Here is a 6060-nt window from a genome sequence, read left to right on the forward strand (position 1 = left end):
TTGATAAATCATGAAAACGCTGAATATACTCGACAACCTTTGGTCCATCCATCTTCAGATTCCAGAACTCAGTTTCCAGTTTCTGTATTTCAGCTCTTGAACAATATTTCTTGCGCATTAATTCCTTAAGCTCATCCCAACTGAGCGCATATGCAGCAGTTTCGCCAAGAGTTTGAACTTGGAGGTTCCACCAGGAGAGTGCACCATCCAAAAACAGCCCAGAAATATAAGTGACTCTCTGTTCAAGTGCACATTTGCTCATTCTTAGCACGGAATCGGTCTTTTCAACCCAGCGAACAAAAGCGACGGCACCTCCCGTGCCATCAAAGTTTAGGGGTTTGCAATCCAGAAATTGCTTATAAGTACAGCCTGTAACATATGTAACGCAATTCACGAGTGAGCATTGGCAGAACACAATTGGAAATATCCAAAAGATTTGTAATGTGTCTTAGGTGATATAACATTACCAGTTGGAGGGTTATTTCCGAAAGTGCCACCGCTGTGTTCTGAGCGGTTGGCCTTGTGCTGTGCAATTGCCTGTGATATGCGTTCTTGAAGCTCGGCTTCTGTCCTTGGTAACGTATTAGTGTCTGTGTCACGTCTGGGTGGCATTTTCTTCTAGCAAGAAGTTTTAGGTAGGTTAGAGAACATTCACCAAATAATTATCTGTGGGGTATATATGTATATAGACAATCATCACCACAAGCAAACATGTAATCATCTAACATTACATGCATATATTATCACAAGGTATAAATAAGAAAACAACCACTGAGCTTCCATATATGTTCGACAACTTGATACATTGTTTTTAACAGATGAAAAACAAAATGGACTCGAGGTTACATCACATCGGTCATAGAAGTTCCATAATACGAAAGTAGTAGTTATTTTCCTTCTACATTGGTCCTCTTAGGTCTTTAGTTTTTTTTTTTTTTTTTTTTTTTTTTTTACAAAACGGGCATACTTCCCAAAAAGGTGGGGGGTTGTGCATTACTACCACGTATAGGGGTGATAGTGAAAACGCAGAGATAAGGTCGTGAGGGTACGTGGCTTCTTCCTCGGAACTGAATTGTGCCTTGTAGCAACCGTAGAGCGGTTTTCCAAGGCGTGAATGCACTACTCAAACGATGGGGTGTTACGAGATAGAGAGTGTAGGGTTACTGGTAGGGGTGTTGGTGGTGGCGATAGAGTTAGTGGGTGATAGGGTGCATGTGAGGTGAAGGATGAGGAGAGTCTTTTCCAAGTGTTAGCCATTTTCACCTGCTTAGATACCGGGTCCCAAACGACTCGTATTACGGGTTGGAGTGTTAGGCACGAAGTAGGCAAAGACAGACATCCTACTTTATAGAGTGTTAGAGTAACTATTTCGGTTAGTGTTCTACTAGATGGAGATTTGGAACAACTTAGGAATTTCAAATAGATAGTGATCATTTGCTTGACCCGCAGAGCCCACCAGGATTTCCATGCACTACAAGATGTTATTACGTGGGCCCCCGTAATAATAAATTGTCTTGCATGGTCACCCTAATTTTTCTCTCGTTCAAAGCCGCCGATCAGTCAGAGAAGGGACACTACTGTCTTCATACCTTCAACATGGAAAGGACCTTTATAATGGTCCACGCGCCAACGTCCGTTGTCGTTACGCGCGAAATGGCACAATGCTTAGACGAAGTAGGAATAAAGAGAGTTCCTAACAATAGTAGTCGGAGGGGCACCTTCAAGATGAGTACGTCATCTTCCTTGTCTGGACAAGAGTGTCGTCAATCATGTTTCGTAAAAGCCATAGGGACCTCGTCTCACTGATAAGGTTGTTGCCCAAGGTTACCTCCTCCGCCTCGCCGTCACTGCCGTAGTCAGGCACCTTCGCATTCGAGAGAGAAGAACAACCATCTTCTACGGAATCAAGCTCAGGGTCTCGTTTATAACTACATCAGCCATAAGCTCCGCAATAAACGCGAGGTCGATAGTCTCATTGTGCGCGTTAAGAATAATAATAGGATTCGAAGTCGAAGGCATCTCGTTCCCATCAATATTATTCCATAGACGTATATGCATATATATTAATGAATAATAATGTTACTTAGTATATACAAGCAAATAAATGCAACATGTCACATATAACTCTCGTTTGTTCTTTCGGGTGTCGTTTCGGTTTTGGCAAGTCTATCTCACGTAGACTATACCTCACGTGTCACTTTAGTTGGGGTATTCTTCTCCCTACTAATGTCCTTGCTTTTGTCTTTCCTTTGAAAATGTGTGATTCATGGATCTTGGCGCTTTCGTAAATGCAATGAAAAACCTTTTTTTTTGTAAAAATGTTTTCGTGAGAGAATCCTAGTGATTGTAGTCTAGACTCGAGAAGGAATCCTAGTTCACTACAATCGAAGCTCTGATACCAACCTGTCACACCCTGACTTTTGCGGAAGCGTGTGCGTGTGACTTGATCAGTTTTCATTGCATTCGATTATAACAAACAACTATATGATTAGAATGATGTTCATCCATTCAAAAGTTTAAAACATTACAAACACAAGTCATTTAAGTTTCAATCAACATGACCTCCGGTTAAGTTACAAACCAACAAAAGTGGATGACATCTAAACTTGAAATTTACATCTTGAAAACAACACCCGTGCCCAAGATCCATCTTGTTTCCTGAAATACATGTAATTTTGAAAACATCAACAAAAGTTGAGCGAGTTCATGCGTTTTGTATGAGTTCCAATAAACTTGTAAACATTTGAGAGATTCCTTTGAAAACAGGTATGTAAAGCGTCTATGAACAGATCAATTAATGTTTTGCAAGGACATTAATATATGTGAAGACATAGGGAGTACCCAACCCAAGTGGGCTATTATTAGTGTCGAATCCCCTCGACTGTGTCGAATCCCCTCGACTGTGTCGAATCACCTCGACTGTGTCGAATCACCTCGACTGTGTCAAATCACATTGACTGTGTCAAATCCCCTTGACCGTCGTCGAATCACCTCGACTGGGACACAAAAGCACTCTAAGTAGTCATAAATGGACCATGAGTGGGGCTCGGCCGTACCCGTTAGATCTAACCTTTGTCCATGTTTCTTATGAGAGTTGGCATTTCAGTTTCAGCCTATGCTCACATGATCTAATAGTTCATTTCATAGCCAAATCATACCATTGAAACATATGTAACATGTATTTCACCCCCGAGAGTTATAAATCCGAAAACAGTTAAGAGAAAAGGGGGACATGAACTCACAGCTTTGCGTTCCTGAGAGAGAGATATTCAATCAGCGTGTTCCGTAAACGCGAGTCAACCTACAAAGGTTCTAACTCATTAGACACATCGGTCCTTCCTAGACCTTGTACTCGTTGTTCATCTTGAACTTTTATTATTTTCATTTCGCTTTTGGAACACTTGTGTAATTTAATAATATGTTGGCATTTGTTTCTGGTATACTTTGATTCGAGACTCTATATTTGTTACACAAACATAATATCATATATCTTTTCTTGATTCAAGTGTTAAAAATATTTATTTTTAACATCGTCAATACGTTATCGTACGTGTGCGACATTCTTGCGAGAGTACACTTCAACAAGTGTAAGTGAGTACATCATCATGTGCGTGAGTCTTTTATACGTATATGTATCTCGTATTTACACGTGTAGGTATACCGTATTTACGCGTAGGTATACCGTATTATACGTGTAGGTATACCGTATTTATACATGTAGGTATGCCGTATTATACGCGTAGGTATACCATATTATATGTGTAGGTATACCGTATTTATACGTGTAGTTATATCGTATTTATAATGCACCCGTACAATATATATATTTATAAAAATATACATGTATTTTACTTTGGGCTTAGCCTACAATTTTGTGTTTTGGGCTTATCCATATTTTTTTGACATTCGGGCCTAGCCCAAGTTCTATAAGTTATTAGGCCTAGCCCATGTTGGTATTGTAAGTGAGCTTTTATAAGTATTTTAGGGAAATGGGCATTTTCCCATGTATTTAAGGTATTGGGCCTAGCCCAATATTTATGTTATTTTAACCCAACATTAATTTTTTTAGCCCAATATTTATGTTCATGCATTTTTAGTAATCTTTTACTAATTATGCTAGTAACTTTTATAATCACGCTTAGCATTTATTGAATTTCCCGGTCATTCATTGTCATTAATATATATGAAGTGTCTAAATTATTTTATTTTTAGACTTGTCGTAACGACCGGTTAATATATATAGTTTTTGTGTGTCAAAGTTGTCGAGCGTCGTAGTAACCTTTCGAGGTGTCGACACGCCCGTTTCGTCGATAAGGCATAAGGTGTCGTCCGATGTCCATCGTTCGAGACCCGTCGTCCGATGTTCGCGCCTTGTTTTATTGTATCTTATAAGTGTACATTTTAAGTAGTCGCGAAGGTTCACGACCGTCGTTACAATTTCGAATATTGGTGGGGTTTTCGTCGTGGTGTAAGCATATATTTTGCAAACATCGTAGGTATTATTTTGGTATGTATTCCTAAGACTAATACATACACATAATTATACACACATTTTACACCAAATAAAGTATTTGAAGTATATACATATAATTTTCTCCAAAAATTATATTGATGGTTATTCTTATAAATTTTACCCATTTTATCATAAAAATAACTTGTAGTGTTTTAAATAAACTATTGGATGGTTAAATCTTAACCCTTGTCACTAGGGTTTGTCTAATCACAATTAAGATCACTAATCACGATTGACCATGCTAGTCACCCCATTAATCTATTTTTAATCGCGATTAGATTTTTAGAAAGTTTCGCCATAGTTTCCCCTAAACTATGGCGTTTTCCCACGTTTTTAAAACGCATTTAAAACCATTTTCAATTTCCAATAATCATTATTCTACTAATCTCAACAATTTACAACTTTCAAGTAACTAAATACTACCATTTATATCCTTGATTCATGAGCTCTCATATATAATAAATTTCTTAAAAATTTCAAGACTTTTATGTTTTGAAATTCAATGTTTTTAAGTGTGGTTTTCATGACTATTTATTAAATAACTTGTTTTATTTAAAAATCACACTTATTAGTTCTTAATCACCATTTTTAGTTCATTACATCGTTAACCTTTCAAGTTTAAAAACATATATATTAAGCTCATGAGTTTAAGGGTGATGATCTTTCTTGATTTAAACCTCTAAGTGTTTAAATCATATTTTTGAGACTAACCTCACAAGATCATCACTAATCTAGTGTACTACACATAAATAACAACATGATCATCATAATCTCATGACTAAACATCCTACTTTAACATGAATCAACATGATCATACAACTCATTCAATACTAATACACATAATAATAACATATTACTTCATATTTAGTAAGTTGTTAAGTTTTGGTTTAGGGTTTTAAGTTAAATTTTTCTTGATTTCAAGATGATCAACAAGTACTTTAGTAATCTAAACATAATAACAAGCTTAAAAATGTTAAGTAAGAGGCTTACAACTTTGCACAAGCTTAAAAGATGATTAAGAAGAAAATTAAGCTCCAACCAAAGCCCTAGTGATGCTTCATGTATAAGTGATGCTTAGATGGTCTTGTATAGGCTTAATTTAGGTGAAAATGGAATGTTTATGGATGAATTATGGTGGTGTTCTTGCGGGTTGTTTGAGCCGTAAATGAGAGGGTAAGAGATGAAGGTTTCTGTTGCAAATTGTTGAGTGAAATGAAAAGATATGATTGAAGTGATAAGGTTATAATTTTTGCAAGTAAAAAAAAAAATCTACTAGACCATACTTCCAACCATGTTCTAAATAGTGCAAATTAATGTTGGTGGATTTGATGGGGGTCCACCATGAACGTTTGGGGAAGGGGGTTATAGGTTTATATTATTTATTTTTAAAGTTTATATAATATAAGTTGTAAAGTTTGTAAGTTATTTAGGGGTTTAAAAGTTTAAGGTAGTTCTTGCACCGTTAGCGATTTGTGACGTCAAAATGTGGTTAACTAGTTCACTAGATGATTCGTTTAGTTGTTTGGGTGACGAAAATATTGTTAACT

At 36.8% G+C, this 6060-nt stretch overlaps 1 long non-coding RNA gene across 1 annotated transcript; it reads right to left on the reverse strand.

Moving 5' to 3' along the window:
* Positions 1-2537: 2537 nt before the first annotated feature.
* Positions 2538-5704, reverse strand: LOC110910719. The gene is made up of 3 exons (XR_002576409.2): positions 5504-5704; positions 3243-3301; positions 2538-2658 (listed from the first exon to the last, which is right to left on the reverse strand). It is a non-coding gene; the product is annotated as an uncharacterized LOC110910719 (long non-coding RNA).
* Between the last annotated feature and the right edge of the window lie 356 nt (positions 5705-6060).

The sequence above is a fragment of the Helianthus annuus genome, chromosome 15 (assembly GCF_002127325.2).
Source record: "Helianthus annuus cultivar XRQ/B chromosome 15, HanXRQr2.0-SUNRISE, whole genome shotgun sequence".
Taxonomy (NCBI): Eukaryota; Viridiplantae; Streptophyta; class Magnoliopsida; order Asterales; family Asteraceae; genus Helianthus; species Helianthus annuus.